Source organism: Hyla sarda, chromosome 5 (assembly GCF_029499605.1).
Source record: "Hyla sarda isolate aHylSar1 chromosome 5, aHylSar1.hap1, whole genome shotgun sequence".
In the NCBI taxonomy this organism is placed as follows: Eukaryota; Metazoa; Chordata; class Amphibia; order Anura; family Hylidae; genus Hyla; species Hyla sarda.
In genome coordinates this window covers 127,915,347-127,937,089 of record NC_079193.1, presented here as the reverse complement: position 1 = coordinate 127,937,089, position 21,743 = coordinate 127,915,347, and the positions used below count along the sequence as shown (strand labels likewise).

Here is a 21,743-nt window from a genome sequence, read left to right as displayed (position 1 = left end):
CAGGGCAAGGTAGGAGACCCCCGCCGGCACCGATCTCCGCTACGATCGCCGTCCTCAGCAGGTCCGTGATCGGTCGGTCATTCCGCCCGATCAATCACGTGATGGGCCGGTCGTTCCAACCGATCAATCACGTGATCGTGAGGTGGCACCCGTACCACCTCACTCCTGCTGAGTAAGGGTTAATGGGGCCGTCTCGGACAGCCCCATTCACCCTTTTTTTCCAGGTCACCAGTGACCCGATTGACCCGGAATAACCGCAAATCGCACGTCTGAACTGACACGCGATTTGCGGCGATCGACGATATGGGGGGGGGGGGGGGTATTTCAGGACCCCCTGGGTGATATGCCGGGATGCCTACTGAACGATATCAGCAGGCATCCCGGTCCGGTCCCTGCCCGGTCAGCAGCAGGGGCCGGAAGAACGCAGGGCGTACCCATATTCCCTGAGTCCTTAATGACTCAGAAACGGGGACGTATGGATACGCCCTGCGTCCTTAAGGGGTTAAGCATATCAAGCGTGCAGTATCTCAGAAACCAAAGCGGCACAAACGTTAATTTTTGCTGCACAAACGAATGGTGTATTTCTTTTTAAAATATATGAACATGGGGTGGAAAGTGGGTGGGGCTTCAGTAAAATCTAACGCAAAATATCTCGGGAACCAAACCAGCACAAATGTTCATTTTTGTGGCATCTCGTTCCGGTCCCCCCCCCCCCCCCCCCCAACATGTGGGCGGCTATTAACCCTTTAGATCTCCCTGTCAAAGTTGACAGAGGCGTCTAAAGGGACATTGGGGTGGATCACCCCCCGGTAGAGCAATCGCGGGGGGGTGATCCACTGTGGAGGTAGCCAGGTACCTCTCCTGCTGCGGCTGTCCTGGCTCTGTGATTGATAGGAGAAGAGAAGAAAAAAATAAAGAGAGGACAGCGCCTTGTGTAATCCTGCGGATATAGAGGGAGGGTGACAGTCTAAAGAATGGACTCTCACCTGTGGCACCTCTTGGTTTTATGCATATCACCCCAATTCACGGGGTACCAAGGAACTGCAGGCCGAAGGAGTGAACGCTGGATGCCGGAAAACGGATCCAGAACTAGGCAAATTCAAGAAACAAAAAGAACTCCAAGATTGGCGCTGTTCCAGTGAAGGCAATGTTCCGTTCTTATTCAAGTAAAACCATATTTATTAATCAAAGACAGTTTTACAGGCACAAAGGCAAGACGCGTTTCGGGTCACTACGTACCCTTTCTCAATTGCAGATGTAGCATGTTATAACAATAGCGGTCATTTTATACTTACAAAGACCGCCAAACAAAGGGGGCGTGGCTATCCCCTGTGCGAGTAAGTTTAAAATATCATTAAAATGCAATACATAAAAAGAAAGGCTGAAATACACAATTTAAGAAGCACCAAAGGGTTAAAAGTAATAATAATATTTAAACATCTGCCATAAAAGTGTTATTGCACTTTTGACCCGGATGTGAAATGGTTCATTAACCTTAGCTCCGTAATCAGAATGCACAAAATTAACAAACTTAACAAAATACAGTTTTTCTTTTGCACAACATAATAGACATTCACAATCTAAAAAAATCAATTTCTTTTAACCCCTTAAGGACCAGGCCATTTTACACCTTAGGACCAGAGCGTTTTTTGCACATCTGACCACTGTCACTTTAACCCCTTAAGGACTCAGGGTTTTTCCGTTTTTGCACTTTCGTTTTTTCCTCCTTACCTTTTCAAAATCATAACCCTTTAAATTTTCCACCTAAAAATCCATATTATGGCTTATTTTTTGCGTCGCCAATTCTACTTTGCAATGACATTAGTCATTTTACCCAAAAATGCACGGCGAAACGGAAAAAAAAATCATTGTGCGACAAAATAGAAAAAAAAACGCCATTTTGTAACTTTTGGGGGCTTCCGTTTCTACGCAGTGCATATTTCGGTAAAAATTACACCTTATCATTATTCTGTAGGTCCATACGGTTAAAATGATACCCTACTTATATAGGTTTGATTTTGTCGCACTTCTGGAAAAAATCATAACTACATGCAGGAAAATTTATACGTTTAAAAATGTCATCTTCTGACCCCTATTTTTCCACGTACAGGGCGGTTTTAGGACTCATTTTTTGCGCCGTGATCTGAAGTTTTTATCGGTATGATTTTTGTTTTGATAGGACTTTTTGAACACTTTTTATTCATTTTTTAATGGTATAAAAAGTGACCAAAATACGCTTTTTTGGACTTTGGAATTTTTTTGCGCGTACGCCATTGACCGTGCGGTTTAATTAATGATATATTTTTATAGTTCGGACATTTACGCACGCGGTGATACCACATATGTTTATTTATTTATTTTTTTACACTGTTTTATTTTTTTTTATGGGAAAAGGGGGGTGATCCAAACTTTTATTAGGGAAGGGGTTAACTGACTTTTTTTTACTTTTTTTTTTGCAGCGTTATAGGTCCCATAGGGACCTATAACACTGCACACACTGATCTCTTACACAGATCACAGGCGTGTATTAACACGCCTGTGATCAGTGTTATCGGCGCTTGACTGCTCCTGCCTGGATCTCAGGCACGGAGCAGTCATTCGTCGATCGGACACCGAGGAGGCAGGTAAGGGCCCTCCCGGTGTCCGGTCAGCTGTTCGGGACGCCGCGATTTCACCGCGGCGGTCCCGAACAGCATGACTGAGCAGCCGGGTCACTTTCACTTCTAAAGTGTTCTAAAGGGTTAATACGCTTCTAAAGGGTTAATACCGCACATCGCGGGTCCCGCGGCTAACTTTGAAGCTTTCTGCTTGTAAGGAAAATGGATATTCGAAATATTTTATTTTTTTTTATTCACATTTCCAATATGTCTACTTTATGTTTGCATCATAAAGTTGACATGTTTTTACTTTTGGAAGACACCAGAGGGCTTCAAAGTTCAGCAGCACTTTTCCAATTTTTCACAAAATTTTGAACCTCGCTTTTTTTCAGAGACCAGTTCAGGTTTGAAGTGGATTTGAAGGGTCTTCCCATTAGAAATACCCCACAAATTACCCCATTATAAAAACTAAACCCCCAAAATATTCAAAATGACAATCAGTAAGTGTTTTAACCCTTTAGGTGTTTCACAGGAATAGCAGCAAAGTGAAGGAGAAAATTCACAATCTTTATTTTTTACACTCGCATGTTCTTGTAAACCCAATTTTTGAACTTTTACAAGGGGTAAAAGGAGAAAATGTATACTTATATTTGTAGCCCAATTTCTCTCGAGTAAGCACATACCTCATATGTCTATGTAAAGTGTTCGGCGGGCGCAGTAGAGGGCTCAGAAGCGAAGGAGCGGCAAGGGGATTTTGGAGAGTACGTTTTTCAGAAATGGTTTTTGGGGGGCATGTTGCATTTAGAAAGCCCCTATGGTGCCAGAACAGCAAAAATGACCCACATGGCATACCATTTTGGAAACTAGACCCCTTTGGGAACGTAACAAGGAATAAAGTGAGCCTTAATACCCCACAGGTGTTTCACGACTTTTGCATATGTAAAAAAAAAAAAAATGTGTTTCCCCCAAATTTCACATTTTTGCAAGGGTTAATAGAAAATACCCCCCAAAATTTGTAACCCCATCTCTTCTGAGTATGGAGGTACCCTATAAGTGGACCTGAAGTGCACTACGGGCGAACTACAATGCTCAGAAGAGGAGGAGCACCCATTGAGCTTTTGGAAAGAGAATTCGTTTGGAATGGTAGTCAGGGGCCATGTGCATTTACAAAGCCCCCCGTGGTGCCAGAACAGTGGACCCCCCCCCACATGTGACCCCATTTTGGAAACTACACCCCTCACAGAATTTAATAAGTGGTGCAGTGAGCATTTACACCCCACTGGCGTTTGACAGATCTTTGGAACAGTGGGCTGTGCAAATGGAAAATAAAATTTTTCATTTTCACGGATCACTGTTCCAAAAATCTGTCAGACACCTGTGGTGCGTAAATGCTCACTGTACCCCTTATTACATTACATGAGGGGTGTAGTTTCCAAAATGGGGTCACATATGGGGGGGGGGTCCATTGTTCTGGCACTATGGGGGCTTTGTAAACACAAGTGGCCTTCAATTCCGGACAAATTTTCTCTTCAAAATCCCAATGGCGCTCCTTCTCTTCTGAGCATTGTAGTACACCCATAGAGCACTTTACATCCACATATGGGGTATGCTCTTACTCAGAAGAAATTGGGTTACAAATTTTGGGGGGCTTTTTTTATTTTTCCTTTGTGAAAATGAAAAATTTAGGGTGACACCAGCATTTTAGTGAAATTTTTTTTTTTTTTTCATTTTCCCATCCAACTTTAATGAAAATTTGTCAAACACCTGTGGGGTGTTCAGGCTCACTATACCCCTTGTTACGTTCCGTGAGGGGTGTCGTTTCCAAAATGGGGTCACATGTGGTTATTTTTGGGGGTTTATGTCAGAACCGCTGTAAAATCAGCCACCCGTGTGCAAATCACCAATTTAGGCCTCAAATGTACATGGTGCGCTCTCACTTCTGAGCCTTGTTGTGCGTCCGCATAGCATTTTACGCCCACATATGGGGTATCTCCGTACTCAGGAGAAATTGCGTTACAAATTTTGGGGGTCTTTTTTTCCTTTTACCTCCCGTGAAAATAAAAAGTAAAGGACAACACCAGCATGTTAGTGTAAAAACATATTTTTTTTTTTTACACTAACAGGCTGGTGTAGACCCCAACTTTTCTTTTTCATAAGGGGTAAAAGGAAAAAAAGCCCCCAAAATTAGTAGTGCAATTTCTCCTGAGTACGGAGATACCCCATATGTGGCACTAAACTGTTTCCTTGAAATACGACAGGGCTCTGAAGTGAGAGAGCGCCATGCGCATTTGAGGACTAAATTAGGGATTGCACAGGGGTGGACATAGGGGTATTCTACGCCAGTGATTCCCAAACAGGGTCCCTCCAGCTGTTGCTAAACTCCTAGCATGCCTGGACAGTTAGTGGCTGTCCGGAAATGCTGGGAGTTGTTGTTTTGCAACAGCTGGAGGCTCTGTTTTGGAAACATTGCCGTACAATACGTTTTTTATTAGGGGGACTGTGTAAGGGGGTGTATATGTAGTGTTTTACTCTTTATTATGTGTAAGTGTAGTGTTTTTAGGGTACGTTCACACTGGCGGGTTTACAGTGAATTTACCGCTAGGAGTTTGCTCTGCGGTGAAAAATTTGCCACAGCTCATATTTGAAGCAGAAAACTTACTGTAAACCCGCCAGTGTGAATGTACCCTGTACGTTCACATGGGGGGGCAAACCTCCAGCTGTTTCAAAACTACAACTCCCAGCATGTACTGACAGACCGTGCATGCTGGGAGTTGTACTTTTGCAACAGCTGGAGTCACACTGGTTGGAAAACCTTCAGTCAGGTTCTGTTACCTAACTCAGTATTTTCCAACCAGTGTGCCTCCAGCTGTTGCAAAACTTCAACTCCCAGCATGTACTGATTGCCGAAAAGCATGCTGGGAGATGTAGTTATGCAACAGCTGGAGGGATCGCAACTACAACTCCTAGCATGCAGAGACAGCTGTTTGCTGTTTAGGCATGCTGGGAGTTGCAGTTTTGCAACATCTGGAGAGCTATAGTTTAGAGACCACTGCACAGTGGTCTCCAAACTGTGGACCTCCAGATGTTGCAAAACTACAACTCCCAGCATGCCCAGACAGCAAACTGCTGTCTGGGCATGCTGGGAGTTGTAGTTTTGCAAAATCTGGATGTGCACAGTATATAGATAACTTTGCAGTGGTCTCAAACTGTAGACCTCCAGCTGTTGCAAAACTGCAACTCCCAGCAAGCCTAAACTGCTCTCTGGGCATGCTGGGAGTTGTAGTTTTGCAACATCTGGAGGGTTACAGTTTAGAGACCACTATAGTGGTCTCAGACTGTAGCCCTCCAGATGTTGCTAAGTAACTCACCGGCTTCTGTTGGATCCAGGGAGCTGTGTCGCGGTCCTCTTCTTCCGCCGATCGTCGCCCGCTGCCGCCGCTGATCGTCGCCCGCTGCCGTCGCTGATGGGTAAGTGGATCTTCGGCGCCGGTCCCTGTCGGTTTCCCCGTCCTGCCCCGCCTATTGTGGGTGGGCAGAACAGGGAAACCGAAAGTAAACCCCTCCGCCCCCGATCTGCTATTGGTGGTCGCGTCTAGACCACCAATAGCAGAGATAGGAGGGGTGGCAACCCTGCCACCTCACTCCTATCACTACAGGGAGATCGTGGGTGTCTAGGACACCCGCGATCCCCCTTCTATTCCGGGTCACCGGGTCACCATAGACCCGTATGACCCGGAATCGGCGCAAATCGCAAGTGTGAATTCACTTGCGATTTGCGCCGATCGCCGACATGGGGGGGGGGGGGTCTAATGACCCCCCTGGGCATTTGCGCGGGGTGCCTGCTGATAGATATCAGCAGTCACCCCGGCCCGATCCCCGCCCGGGGTCCTTAAGTACCAGGGAGCAAAGGCGTACCTGTACGCCCTTGGTCCTTAAGGGGTTAAAGAAACAGCAAATTCGATATAGATGAACAATATAGTGAAGGTATCACCTGACTCTGTTTTATGAATGAACACTCCATGTAAATAAACAGTAGCATATCTGACGTGCCCGGCGTCATCTACACAATGAAGTACCACAACTTTATGAATGAATGAACGGCTAAACTTGTATTCGGCAGAGCGCAGCTCAAAAGGTAAGTTGTTGACAGAGGTGTCAATAGATTGACATTAGTTACTCGTATTTGTTACTTTTAAAAACTTTTAGCAATATAAATTCCCCCAAATAGTATTCATAATAATGTAATCTATTGACACCTCTGTCAACAACTCACCTTTTGAGCTGCACTCTGCCGAATACAAGTGCAGCCGTTCATTCATTCATAAAGTTGTGGTAGTTCATTGTGTAGATGACGCCGGGCACGTCAGATACGCTACTCTGTTTATTTACATGGAGTGTTCATTCATAAAACCGAGTCAGGTGATACCTTCACTATATTGTTCATCTATATCGAATTTGCTGTTTCTTTAAAAGAAATTGATTTTTTTAGATTGCAAATATATGTCTATTATGTTGTGCAAAAGAAAAACTGTGTATTTTGTTAAGTTTGTTAATTTTGTGCACTCTGATTAAGGAGCTTAGGTTAATGAACTATTTCACACCCGGCTCAAAAGTGCAATAACAGTTTTATGGCAGATGTTTAATATATTATTATTACTTTTAACCCTTTGGTGCTTCTTAAATTGTGTCTTTGAGCCTCTCTTTTTATGTATTGCATTTTTATGATATTTTAAACTTACTCGCACAGAAAGCGGATAGCCACGCCCCCTTTGTTTGGCGTTCTTTTTGTAGGTATAAAATGATCGCTATTGTTATAACATGCTACATCTGCAATTGAGAAAGGGTACGTAGAGACCCGAAAGGCGTCTTGCCTTTGATGTGCCTGTAAAACTGTCTTTGATTAATAAATATGGTTTTACTTGAATAAGAACGGAACATTGCCTTCACTGGAACAGCGCCAATCTAGGAGTTCTTTTTGTTTATTGAATCTGTGATTGATAGAGCCTGGCTGAACCAGGCTTTATCAATCAGGTGCAGAGCACACAGATCAATGTGGTTCTATGAAATCACATTGATCTATATGAGGAATCTACTGTTCGCTCATAAAATTGTAAAAAAAAGTGTAAAAAAGTGTAAAAAAAAGAAGTTTAAATAAAAAGTAAAAAAAAAACACACCCTGTAACCCCTTCCATATTAAAAGTTTGAATCACCCCCCTTTTCCCAAATTCCATATAAAAATATGTAAACATAATAAAAATAAACATGTGGTATCGCCGCGTGCATAAATGACCGAACTATAAAAATATAATGATAATTAAACCGCATGGTCAATGGCATACACGAAAAAAAATTCAAAAGTCCAAATTTGCGTATTTCTGGTCACTTTGTATACCCTACAAAATATGTATAAAAAGCGATCAAAAAGTCCCAACAAAACAAAAATGGTACCGATAAAAACTTCAGATCACGACGCAAAATTGAGCGCTCATACCGCTCCGTATATGGAAAAAAAAAAAAAGTTATAGGGGGGGTCAGAAAATGACAATTTTACATATACTAATTTTGGTGCATGTAGTTATAATTTTTTTAAGTTTTAAGTTTTGCAACAGCTGGAGGGCTACAGTTTGAAGATCACTGTGCGGTGATCCAACTGTGGCCCTCTAGATTTTGCAAAACTCCAACTCCTAGTATGCCCACACAGCAAAAAGCTGCCTGGGCATGCTGGGAGTTGTAGTTTTGCAACATCTGGAGGGCTACAGTATAGAGACCACTGTATAGTGGTCTCAGACTGTAGCCCTTCAGATGTTGCAAAACTGCAAATCCCAGCATGCCCAAACAGCAAACAGCTGTCTCGGCATGCTGGGAGTTGTAGTTGAGTACCTCCAGCTGTTGCATAACTACATCTCCCAGCATGCCCTTAGGCAATCAGTACATGCTGGAAGTTGAAGTTTTGCAACAGCTGGAGGCACACTGGTTGGAAAATACTGCGTTAGATAACTGAAGGTTTTCCAACCAGTGTGCCTCCAGCTGTTGCAAAAAGTACAACTGCCAGCATGCACGGTCTGTCAGTAATGCTGGCAGTTGTAGTTTTGAAACAGCTGGAGGTTCGCCCCCCCATATGAAAGTACAAGGTACATTCACACGGGTGGGGTTACAGTATGTTTTCTGCTTCAAGTTTGGGCTGCGGCAAATTTTTCGCCGCAGCACAAACTGCTAGCGGGAAACTCACCTTCAACGCCCGCCAGTGTTAATGTACCCTAAAAACACTACACTACACACATAATAAAGGGTAAAACACTACATATACACCCCCTTTCACTGTCCCCCCCAATACAAATGAAAAACGTATCGTACGGCAGTGTTTCCAAAACAGAGCCTCCAGCTGTTGCAAAACAACAAATCCCAGCATTTCCGGACAGCCACTGACTGTCCAGGCATGCTGGGAGTTTAGCAACAGCTGGAGGCACCCTGTTTGGGAATCACTGGCGTAGAATACCCCTGTGTACACCCCTATGCAATCCCTATGTAGTCCTCAAATGTGCATAGCGCTCTCTCACTTCGGAGCCCTGTCGTATTTCAAGGAAACAGTTTAGGGTCACATATGGGGTATTTCCGTACTCAGGAGAAATTGCACTACAACTTTTGGGGGGCTTTTTTCCTTTTACCCCTTATGAAAAGGAAAAGTTGGGGGCTACACCAGCCTGTTAGTGTAAATAAAAAAAATAAAAAAATGTTTACACTAACATGCTGGTGTTGCCCCATACTTTTTATTTTCACAAGTGGTAAAAGGAAAAAAAGCCCCAAAACTTGTAACACAATTTCTCCTGAGTACGGAAGTACCCCATATGTGAGCGTAAAATGCTCTGCGTACGCACAACAAGGTTCAGGAGTGAGAGCGCACTATGTACATTTGAGGCCTAAATTGGTGATTTGCACAGGGGTGGCTGATTTTACAGCAGTTCTGCCCCACAGGTGTCTGACAGATTTTTGGAACAGTGATCCGTGAAAATGAAAAATGTAATTTTTTCATTTGCACAGCCCACTGTTCCAAAGATCTGTCAAACACCAGTGGGGTGTAAATACTAACCTCACCCCTTATTAAATTCTGTGAGGGGTGTAGTTTCCAAAATGGGGTCACATGTGAGGGGGGTCCACTGTTCTGGCACCACGGGGGCCTTTGTAAACGCACATGGCCCCCGACTTCCATTCCAAACAAATTCTCTTTCAAAAAGCTCAATGGCGCTCCTCCTCTTCTGAGCATTGTAGTGCGCCAGCAGAGCATTTGACATCCACACATGGGGTATTTCCATTCTCAGAAGAAATGGGGTTACAAATTTGGGGGGTCATTTCTCCTATTACCCTTTGTAAAAATGTAAAATTTGGGGGGAAAACTGCATTTTTGTGCAAAATTTTTTTCTTCATTTACACATCCAACTTTCACAAAAAGTCGTGGGGTGTTAAGGCTCACTGTACCCCTTGCTACGTTCCTTGAGGGGTGTAGTTTCCAAAATAGTATGCCATGTGGGTATTTTTTGCTGTTCTGGCACCACAGTGGCTTCCTAAATGTGACATGCCACCAAAAAACCATTTCAGCAAAATTTGCTTTCAAAAAGCCAAATGTGACTCCTTCTCTTCTAAGCATTGTAGTTCGCCCGCAGAGCATTTCATATCCTAACATGGGGTATTTCCATACTCAGAAGAGATGGGGTTACAAATTTTGGGGGGAATTTTCTCCCATTACCTCCCATTTTCTCCCATTATTGTAAAAATGGTAAATTTGGGGAAAAAATGCAATTTAGTGAAAACATTTTTTTTCCATTTACACATCCGATTTTAACGAAAAATTGTCAAACACCTGTGGTGTGTTAAGGCTAACTGGACCCCTTGTTATGTGCCTTGAGGGGTGTAGTTTCCAAAATGGTATGCCATGTGGGGTTTTCTGCTGTTCTGGCACCATAGGGGCTTTCTAAATGTGACATGCCCCCCAAAAACCATTTCAGCAAATTTCACTCTCCAAACTCCCATTGTTGCTCCTTCCCTTCTGAGCCCTCTACTGCGCCCGCCGAACACTTGACATACACATAAGGTATTTTATTACTCGAGAGAAATTGGGTTACAAATTTTGGGGGGCTTTTTCTCCTATTACCACATTAAAAATTCAAAAACTGGGTCTACAAGAGAATGCGAGTGTAAGAAATGTAGATTTTGAATTTTTCTCCTTCACTTTGCTGCTATTCCTGTGAAACACCTAAAGGGTTAACACGCTTACTGAATGTCATTTTGGATACTTTGAGGGGTGCAGTTTTTATAATTGGGTCATTTGTGGGGTATTTCTAATATGAAGGCCCTTCAAATCCACTTCAAAACTGAACTGGTCCCCGAAAAATTCAGATTTTGATAATTTTGTGAAAAATTGGAAAATCGCTGCTGAACTTTGAAGCCCTCTGATGTCTTCCAAAAGTAAAAACATGTCAACTTTATGATGCAAACATAAAGTAGACATATTGTGTATGTGAATTAATGTATAATTTATTTGGAATATCCATTTTCCTTATAAGCAGAGAGCTTCAAAGTTAAATGCAAGCAAGGTGGAAGTGGAATTCCAAAATATTTATATATTTTTTTCAATTATGCCACTCTGACATATTTAGAAACATCCCACATGAGGCCCTAGATTGCTACATGACTCACACACAGGCCTTAGACATGGCAGAGCAACGTGTGGATTTTGGGTCTTCCTTTTATATAGGATATTTTGTAAACCCCTGATCAAAATGCAGGGGCCTTTGGGTTCCAAAATATTTTTGCGAGACAAACCGATGTTTTTATAAGTACCATTTTGAGGTACATCTGACACTCTAATCGCTTTTTATTCCATGTCTTATGAGGTGGTTTGAATAAAAAAAGAAATCGAAAGTCCTGCCATTGTTTTTTATTACATTTTTTACTGTAATTTTTCATGCAATATAAATTACAAGTTATTTTTAGTCTGCCGTTCGGTACGATTATGGTGACACCTATTTTATATACGTTTTCATGGTTTATCCCATTTACATCACAAAAAAATAACTTTTTTGTTTAAAAATTTTTTTGGGAGTGTCACCATATTGAGAGCTGTAACTTTTATTTTATTTTTTACCAATGGAATTGTGTGGAATCTTATTTTTTGCGGGATAAGTAGCAGTTTTGAATAGTACTATGTTGGTGTATGTCTGATATTTTGATCACTCTATTACATTTTTAGTAAGGCAATATTTCCAAAAAGCTGTAATCAATGTAATTTTATTCTGCAGGTCGGTACCATTATGGCAATACCTCATTTATGTTCTATATTTTGTGGTTTATTACTTTTACACTATAAAAAAAAATGTTGATAAAAAAAAAATCTTGTGCATCGCTTTTTTCTGAGAGCTGTATTTTCATTTTTATACCAACAATGTTATGTGATAGCAAAATTTTTCCACGAGGAGTCGACGTTAGTGGTACCATTTTGGGGTACATGGGACATTTTGATCACTTTTCATATTAGTTTTACAGGTTACCAGGGGCCGTTCGGAGGTCCCTGGCTGTCATGGCTACCATTGAGACCCTGCCGATCACCGCCTGCTCACCCCGGGGGATTCCGTTTCTACGCAGTACATTTCTCAGTAAAAATGACACCTTCTCTTTATTCTGTAGGTCCATACGATTAAAATGATACCCTACTTCTATAGCTTTGATTTTGTTTTACTTCTGGAAAAAATCATAACTACATGCAGGAATATTTATATGGTTAAAATTGTCATCTTCTGACCCCTATAACCTTTATATTTTTCTGCGCGCGCACGGAGGGGTATGATGGCTCATTTTTTTGCGGCGTGATCAGAAGTTTTTAGCAGTACCATTTGTATTGATTGGACTTTTTGATCGCTTTTTATAAATTTTTTCATGATACAAAAAAGACCATGCTGTTTAATGAACAATATATTTTTATAAGTCGGACATTTCCGCATGCAGCGATACCACATATGTTTATTTTATTTACACATTTTTTAAATGAGCAGTGATTCGGACACCAGGAGGATGGTAGGGGAACCCTCCTCGTGTCCTACAGCTGTTCGGGACGCAGCAATCCCGGAAAGCCCCCTGATCTAGCTGGCAGCAGTTTAGTCTCACTTTAGACACATAAACTTTGAACACTGCAATAAACTTTGAACACTGCGTCTAAAGGGTTAATAGTGCGCAGCACCGTGATCTGTGCCACGCGCTATTAGCCATGGGTCCCAGGCCCAACCCTCTATGGCGTGGCCCCGGGTTATACAAAAGGGAGTGGGCAAAGGGCATACAGGTACGCCCTTCGTCCTCAATAGGTTAAAGTTTCGTACCTGAATAGTGAGGGCCTCAACATTCGTGGGAAGTGAGCAAAGACACTATATCACTTCCACAAGCAGAGGTCCCAGATAGTCTGTTCACAGGAAAATCACCTCTGCCAGGACCAGTTAGTGGGGTTCCCCAATCGGTATTACAAGACATGGATTCACAGTAGTTCGCCCTCCCAGAAAATTAAACGTGCAGCCATCTTTCATAAGTCTCTCCATGTCCAGTTGCTGGATACAAAAATCAATAATGATGCTCACTATGTGTGAAATGTTCCATACAGGGTTGCCCCTAACCATGGACAGCGAACCTTCTTGGTGAGGACGCTGGAGGACCTAAACACATTTCCCCAAGATACCCTAATCCTCCACTGCGCTCAACGGTATAAAGGAGGTATTTACATACTGTATGCATCAGTTAAAGGAGATCTGTAGTGCAATATAACTTATCCCCTATCTGAAGGATAGGGGATAAGTTACAGATCGCGGGGGGTCCGAGCGCTGGGGCCCCTCAGGATCTCCTGGACAGGGCCGCAGCAGTATGCTGGAAAGGGGGCGTTCCATCCCCGCATGACGCGGCAGCCGACACGCCTCCTCCATGTACCCCATAGAGATACATGGAGGGGGCGTGTCTGTCGCGGCTTTCTGCTGGGGACGAAACTTCACTTCCTGCAGATTGCCGCAGCCCCGTCCAGGAGATCCCAGGGGGGCCCCAGCGCTCGAACCCCCCACGATCTATAACTTATCCCCTATGCTTTGCATAGGGGATAAATTATTTTGCGCTGGAATACACCTTTAAGACTTTACTACTTAGAGATTATTAGATCCTCGTGATTGTGACTACATTTTTATTCGCAATTCGCATGCAAGGAAAGAGCATGTGAGGCCCGCAACAACACACTGAAAACCTTCTCTATTACGCATCATGTGCAATCTGCTGGTATTCCCTGCATGGTATTGTCCTTAGATGCTGAGAAAGCTTCTGATCGGGTGGACAGAGCTTCTTGAGAGGGGTTCTAGCACAATTAGGACTTAGCCAATTGGCTCTGAGCCGTATCTTCACCCTATATAGTAACCCCACTGTGAGGATTAGAATTAATGGCTCATTAGAATGTCTGTCCCTCTGATGATATAGAAAGGCACTCAACAGGGCTTCACTAAAACACACCTGTTCCAAGTCCCTTGGACCCCTAACCCCTCTGATAGGCAATCCGAATTTTGCATTTACAACTCCCATGTCCTCACTGTAAGGGCATGCTGGGAGTTGTAGTTGCAACAGCGAAATGGTAGATGCGGTCGGGTGGCTGAAGGCAGGGGAGCGGAACCAGCTGGCTCACAGAAATATGAAAGTACGGCACTGTAATTTCATATTTCCCGCCAGAGCCGCGATCACGGCTCTGGGCAGGAAATAAGAAATAACAAAGCTGTACTTTGCTCTGCTGCCAGCCACCTGCCCACATTTCCAACCTGCCCGCTAGCTGGTTCAACTACAACTCCCAGCATTTCCTTACTGTAAGGGCATGCTGGGAGTTGTAGTCTTGCATCAGCTAGCCGGAGCCGCTCACTACCTGTTGCAATTCAACCCCAATTACAGCTAGAGCTTACCGCCAATTATTACCCCAGTAACCACCACCACAGGGGTGTCTGGAAGAGCCGGTACCAACAGGCCCAAAGCGTCACAAATGGTGCTCCTGGGTCTAGGCGGTAACAGGTTGGCATTATTTAACCTCTTCAGGAAGCAGGGAGTATGCACACGCCCTGAATCCTGAGTCCTTAAGGACGTATGGATACACCCGTGGGAATTCCAGTCCCCACCGCTAGCCGATCGGGGATCGGACCGGGATGACTGCTGATATCTATCAGCAGGCATCCCGTGCACATGTCAAGGGGGGTCTTGAGACCACCCCATGTCGCCGGAAATCACAGGTCAATTCAGACCAGCGATTTTTGGCCGATCCGGGTCATACCGATGTCCGATGACCCAGAAAATCAGGGGGAGCGGGGGTGACTAAGAAACTCCCGGTCCCCCTGAAGGGATAGGAGTTCGGTGGCAGCGGTGCCACCCCGCCTATCCCTGCTATTGGTCGTTAAGAAGCAACAACCAATAGCAGATCGGGGTAAAGTTCGGTTCCCCCGTTCTGCCCACCGATGGTAATCCAGCGGCGGAGGTCCCTTACCTGACCAGTTTGGAGATGTGCAGTGTTCTCTAAACTGTGGCCCTCCAGATCTTGCAAAACTACAACTCCCAGCATGCCCACACGCTGCTGGGCATTCTGGGATTTGTAGCTTTGCAACATCTGGAGTGCCACAGTTTCGAGATCACTGTGAATTGGTCTGCAAAACTGCAAATCCCAGCATGCCCAAACCACATGCTGGGAGTTGTAGTTGCATACCTCCAGCTGTTGCATAACTACATCTCCCAGCATGCCCTTCGGCGATCAGTACACTGGTTGGCAAATACTGAGTTAGATAACAGAACCTAACTGAAGGTTTTCCAACCAGTGTGACTCCAGCTGTTGCAAAAGTAATGTACAGGGTACATTCACATAGGCGACTTTACAGTAAGTTTCCTGCTTCAAGTTTGAGCTGCGGCAAATTTTCTGTCGCGGCGCAAACTCCTAGTGCGAAACTCACTGTAAACCCAGCAGTGCGAATGTACCCTAAAAACACTACACTAACACATAATAAAGGGTAAAACACTACATATAAACCCCCTCACACAGCCCCCCCCCCCCCCCCCCCCAATAGAAATAAAAAAACATATCGTAAGGCAGTGTTTCCTCCAGCTGTTGCAAAACAACAACATCCAGCATTTCTGGACAGCCACTGACTGTCAAGGCATGCTGGGAGTTTAGCAACAGCTGGAGGCACCCTGTTTGGGAATCACTGGCGTAGAATATCCCTATGTCCACCCCTATGCAATCCCTATGTGGTCCTCAAATGCGCATGGCGCTCTCTCACTTTGGAGCCCTGTCGTATTTCAAGGCAACAGTTTAGGGCCACATATGGGGTATCACCGTACTCGGGAGAAATTGCCTAACAAATTTTGGGGAGCTTTTTCTCCTTTTACCCCTTATGAAAAGGTGAAGTTGGGGTCTACACCAGTGTCTTAGTGTAAAAAAATAATTTTTTTTACACTAACATGCTGGTGTAGCCCTATACTTTTCATTTTGACAAGAGGTAAAAGGGGAAAAAAGCCCCCCAAAATTTGTAATGCAATTTCTCCCGACTACGGAGATACCCCATATGTGGGCACAAAGTGCTCTGGGGGCGCACAACAAGGCCCAGAAGGGAGAGTGCACCATATACATTTGAGGTGATTTGCACAGGGGTGGCTGATTGTTACAGCGGTTTTGACAAACGCAAAAAAAGCAAAAACTACACCCCTCGAGGAATGTAATTTACACCCCACAGGTGTCTGACAGATCTTTGGAACAGTGGGCTGTGCAAATTAAAAATTTTGTACAGCCCACTGTTCCAAAGATCTTACAGGCACCAGTGGGGGGGGGGGGGTAAATGCTCACTGTACCCCTTGTTACGTTCCTCAAGGGGTCTAGTTTCCAAAATGGTATGCCATGTGTTTTTTTTTTTTTGCTGTCCTGGCACCATAGGGACTTCCTAAATGCGACATGCCCCCCGAGCAAAATTTGCTCTCAAAGAGCCAAATAGGACTCCTCTTCTGAGCATTGTAGTTCGCCCGTAGTGCTTTTCAGGTCAACTTATGGGGTACCTCCATACTCAGAAGAGATGGGGTTACAAATTTGGGGGGGTATTTTCTGCTATTAACCCTTGCAAAAATGTGAAATTTGGGGGGGGGGGAACACATTTTAGTGAAATTTTTTTTTTTTTTTACATATGCAAAAGTCATGAAACCCCTTTGAGGTATTAAGGCTCACTTTATTCCTTGTTACGTTCCTCAAGGGGTCTAGTTTCCAAAATGGTAGGCCACATGTTTTTTTTTTTGCTGTCCTGGCACCATAGGGGCTCCCTAAATGCGAGCAAAATTTGCTCTCGAAAAGCCAAATAGGACTCCTCCTCTTCTGAGCATTGTAGTTCGCCCGTAGTGCACTTCAGGTCAACTTATGGGGTACCTCCATACTCAGAAGAGATGAGGTTACAAATTGTTGGGGGTATTTTCTGCTATTAACATTTGCAAAAATTTGAAATTTGGGGGGAAACACATTTTAGTGACATTTATAAATTTTTTTACATATGCAAAAGTCATGAAACACCTGTGGGGTATTAAAGGGAACCAATCATCAGATTTTACCCTATATAACGCTTGGCAAAGCGTTATATAGGGTAAATTCTTTATTTTCACCATTCCCGGGGGATGCTCCTGCCCCCAGGGATGGTGAAGATATGAAGTTATAAACTAGTCCCCGCCACCGCCGTAAGTTGTCACCTGGGCGGGGAGCTCTTCTCACCTACTCCCGTTCTTCTGCCTGGAGCGACGCCCCCTCCGCTTTATTGATGGGCAGCATCATCACTCTGCTCCGTCTGTTCAGTGAGCGGAACAATGACGCGGCCCATCAATCAAGCGGAGGGGGCGTCGCTCCCGGCTGAAGAACGGTAGTAGGTGAGAAGAGCTCCCCGCCCAGGTGACTACTTACGGCGGCGACTAGTTTATAACTTCATATCTTCACCATCCCTGGGGGCAGGAGTGTCCCCCGGGGATGGTGAGGACAACAATTTTACCCTATATAACGCTTTGCCAAGCATTATATAGGGTAAAATCTGATGATTGGTTCCCTTTAACCCCTTAAGGACCGGGGGTTTTTCCACTTTCCTTTTTTGCTCCTTGCCTTTAAAAAATCATAACTCTTTCAATTTTGCACCTAAAAATCCATATTTCTTATTTTTTGCACCACCAATTCTACTTTGTAATGATGTCAGTCATTTTGCCCAAAAATGTACGGTGAAACGGAAAAAAAATCATTGTGCGACAAAATTAAAAAAAAAAATTTGTTTTGTAACTTTTGGGGGCTTCCGTTTCTACGTAGTACATTTTTGGGTAAAAATGACACCTTATCTTTATTCTGTAGGTCCATATGATTAAAATGATACCCTACTTATATAGGTTTGATTTTGTCGTACTTCTGGAAAAAATCATAACTACATGCAGGAAAATTAATACGTTTAAAATTGTCATATTCTAACCCTATAACTTTTTTATTTTTCCGTGTATGGGGCGGTATGAGGGCTCATTTTTTGCGCCGTGATCTGAAGTTTTTAATGGTACCATTTTTGCATTGATAGGACTTATTGATCGCTTTTCATTCATTTTTAAATGATATAAAAAGTGACCAAAAATGCACTATTTTGGACTTTGGAATTTTTTTGCGCGTACGCCATTGACCGTGCAGTTTAATTAACGATATATTTTTATATACATCACCGTGGGACCCTGCATTATATCACGGGAGTGGGACCAAATATGTACTCATACGTCCTTGGTCCTTAAGCGGTTAAGGCTCACTTAATTGCTTGTTACGTTCCTCAAGGGATCTTGTTTCCAAAATGGTATGGCATGTGTTTTTTATTTATTTTTTGCTGTTCTGGCACCATAGGGGCTTTCTAAAAGCAACATGCCCCCCAAAAACCATTTCAGAAAAACATACTCTCCAAAATCCCCTTGTCGCTCCTTCCCTTCGGAGCCCTCTACTGCGCCCGCCGAACACTTTACATTGACATATGAGGTATGTGCTTACTTGAGAGAAATTGGGCTACGCAAATAAGTATACATTTTCTCCTTTTTCCCCTTGTAAAAATTAAAAAATTGGGTCTACAAGAACATGCGAGTGTAAAAAATGAAGATTGTGAATTTTCTCCTTCACTTTGCTGCTATTCCTGTGAAACACCTAAAGGGTTAAAACGCTGACTGAATGTCATTTGAATACTTTGGGGGTGTAGTTTTTATAATGGGGTCATTTATAGGGTAATTCTAATATGAAGGCCCTTCAAATACACTTCAAAACTGAACTGGTCCCTGAAAAATTCCAATTTAGAAAATTTTGTGAAAAATTGCAAAATTGCTGCTGAACTTTGAAGCCCCCTGATGTCTTCCAAAAGTAAAAACACGTCAACTTCATGATGCAAACATAAAGTAGACATATTGTATATGTGAATAAAAAGAAAATTGTTTGGAATATCCATTTTCCTTACAAACAGAGAGCTTCAAAGTTAGAAAAATGCAAAATTTTCAAATTTTTCATCAAATTTGGGGATTTTTCACCAAGAAAGGATGCAAGTTACCACAACATTTTACCACTATGTTAAAGTAGAATATGTCATGAAAAAACAACTGGAATCAGAATGATAAGTAAAAGCATTCCAGAGTTATTAATGTTTAAAGTGACAGTCGTCAGATGTGCAAAAAATGGCCGGGTCTTTAAGGGGGTTAAAGGAAAACTGTCACATATTATCTCCCGCACTATCCACATGTACTGGTGGATAGTGCGGGAGACGCTGATTAAAGCGAGCCCTACCTTGGTCTGATCCGCGCCGCCGTTCGCCCGCAATTGTAGTTTTAATCTCTGTATATATCCTGCTGTAACTGGCAAAGGCTCTGCGGGCTAACTGACACTGACGGTATATTGAATATTCATCCCCCTCCCTCTGGTTAGGAGCAGCGAAGAGAGGGAGAACAGAAGGGATGAATATTCATGAGCGGCGCGGACGTCAGTGTCCGTTAGCCCGCAGAAGCCCCGCCTTTGCCAGTTACAGCAGGATATACACAGAGATTAAAACTACAATTGCGGGCGAACGGCGGCGCAGATCTGACCAAGGTAGGGCTCATTTTAATCAGCGTCTCCCGCACTATGCACCAGTACATGTGGATAGTGCGGGAGAAAATGTGACAGTTTTTCTTTAAGGTGAAAATGAGCTGCGTCCTTAAGGGGTTAAGCTGGGGAGGGCCAGTAACAATGCTCCTTGACCACCCTGGCAATGTCTGGCTGTTGCTGCTTCCTTGATATCTGGCTGAGAATGAAAATACGAGAAACCCACAATTAAAAAAAAAAATTAATAATAATAATGATAATAAAAAGAACTCGCTTACCAAAGGAACAATTATAACTGTCCCTCAAGAGTTTTAGAAGGGAAGGAGGAAAAAAACTAATGCAAAAATGGACTGGTCCTCAAGGAGTTAAGGGAAATATGCTGCGAAAACAACTTATAAAGTGTCTGAACCCTGGGACCCCCGCTCTCCTATGTGGGGTACAAGGTATCCGAGAGACGGGGATACCCAGCAGTGTGGGGAGAGGTCGACTCTACGCGCAGGCGCACAGCTCGACAATGCAGGGGCCCGGTTCGGGAGATCGCAGGGGCCCCTCCAGTTGGACCCCTGAGATTAAATAGTAGTTTTTACTTCAAATGTCCTTTAAGGGGCTATAAAGTACCATGTTAATAGCATCACTCCTTACCCCTCAGGCCCATTATGCAGTCCCATGTAAATAACATTTCTACCCTGCCAGCCTTATCCTTTCCCTACCACACAACACTGCTGCTAGTTCCTCCGTTAGCGCTGTAACCTAGAGACCCCGCCCCTTCCTTAAGAAGCCCCGCCCTATACGGTGACGTCATACGACCATGCCCTTGAACGTGTCAGGTGCTTCAGTTGCGCAGAGAGGTAAGATCGGGGCAGCCGTGGACGAATCAGCCGATCTGATTAGCAGAATATAAAGCAGCATATATACATGTCACCGTGATGTCTACGGGGACTGTCATCGTCAGTCTTCGATAAAATGGCCGCGGCCTAGTTGTGGGGGGGAAATGGCACACACTTACCCTCTAGCAACCGTCGCGGCTAGTGGTTGCTATGGGGACGGGAACGTCGCGCTGGAGATAGCATTTGTGTATTTCAGTTTAAGGCATTTTCATAGCGATCAGCTGGAGGATCAGGCTGCACGGCGACCAGGTACTGTCACGATAGCGAGCTGTCCATCCGTATATGTGGGGCACGGAGTATCGGAGAGTTGGGTGGAGCAGGGTACAGGCAGATCATGACACAGTTCCGCACTTTTCTAGCCATGAGTAGAAATGCTAATTGCTGCATCACTTGCACTTTGTTCCCAATGTATTTGTTCTTGTTCATAATTTTAAGTGTTTCACAACCAGTGTGCCTCCATCTTTTGCAAAACTACAACTCCTATCATGCTGGGAGCGCACAGGTTGGTAAACACTGCTATTATCTGCTCAAAACAAGATGTCCGATGCATTGTGTGCCAGGCACCACACACAATGCCCCTGGAATGAGGTGTTACGCATTCTTTCCTAAGAAAGGACATTTTGTGGTATATGGCAGCAGCCTGTGAGAGGAGGATGCTATAGTATACCACAGCGTGCCCACACCATTTCATTGAGCAATTGGATCAATACGTTTGGTGTATATTGATCCAAGACATAGGGGGAGATCTATCATTGGCTTCCTTACATTGTTTGGCTGTAATCTGGCACAACATTTTTATGTAGTTAGTTTTGGTTCCACGTTTTTGTGCAGTTTCAAAAGAGACAACTTTGGCACAAATGACTGTGAAATGCAGTGTTCTATTCTTGACTATGAGGTGGCCGAGATTTACCGTATTTTTCGCCATAGAAGACACTCCGGCATATAAGACGCACACCAATTTTAAAGGGTGAAAATCTAGAAAAAAAAGGTTCTGAACCTTCAACCTGCGGACCTCCAGATGTTGCAAAACTACAACTCCCAGCAAGCAAGCATGCCAGGAGTTGCAGTTTTGCAACATCTGGAGGTCCGCAGGTTGAAGACCACTGAAGGAGGTAATACTCA

The 21,743-nt window shown here is 43.8% G+C and overlaps 2 protein-coding genes across 3 annotated transcripts in view; one reads left to right on the top strand and one right to left on the bottom strand.

The window, feature by feature from the left end:
• Window positions 1–20,221, bottom strand: part of LOC130273443 (uncharacterized) — a 237,271-nt gene extending 217,050 nt beyond the window's left edge. The window contains exon 1 of the mRNA XM_056520258.1: window positions 20,013–20,221. The gene's annotated coding sequence lies outside the window, so the exon portion shown is untranslated. The remainder of the gene's footprint in view (window positions 1–20,012) is intronic.
• Window positions 20,222–20,502: 281 nt separating this feature from the next.
• Window positions 20,503–21,743, top strand: part of C5H7orf57 (chromosome 5 C7orf57 homolog) — a 171,179-nt gene continuing 169,938 nt past the window's right edge. Inside the window, exon 1 of one of the 2 annotated variants that reach the window (XM_056520260.1) lies at window positions 20,503–20,582. The gene's annotated coding sequence lies outside the window, so the exon portion shown is untranslated. Of the gene's footprint in view, window positions 20,583–20,712; window positions 20,871–21,743 lie in introns of those variants that run through there. The other variant, XM_056520259.1, reaches the window with a different exon arrangement.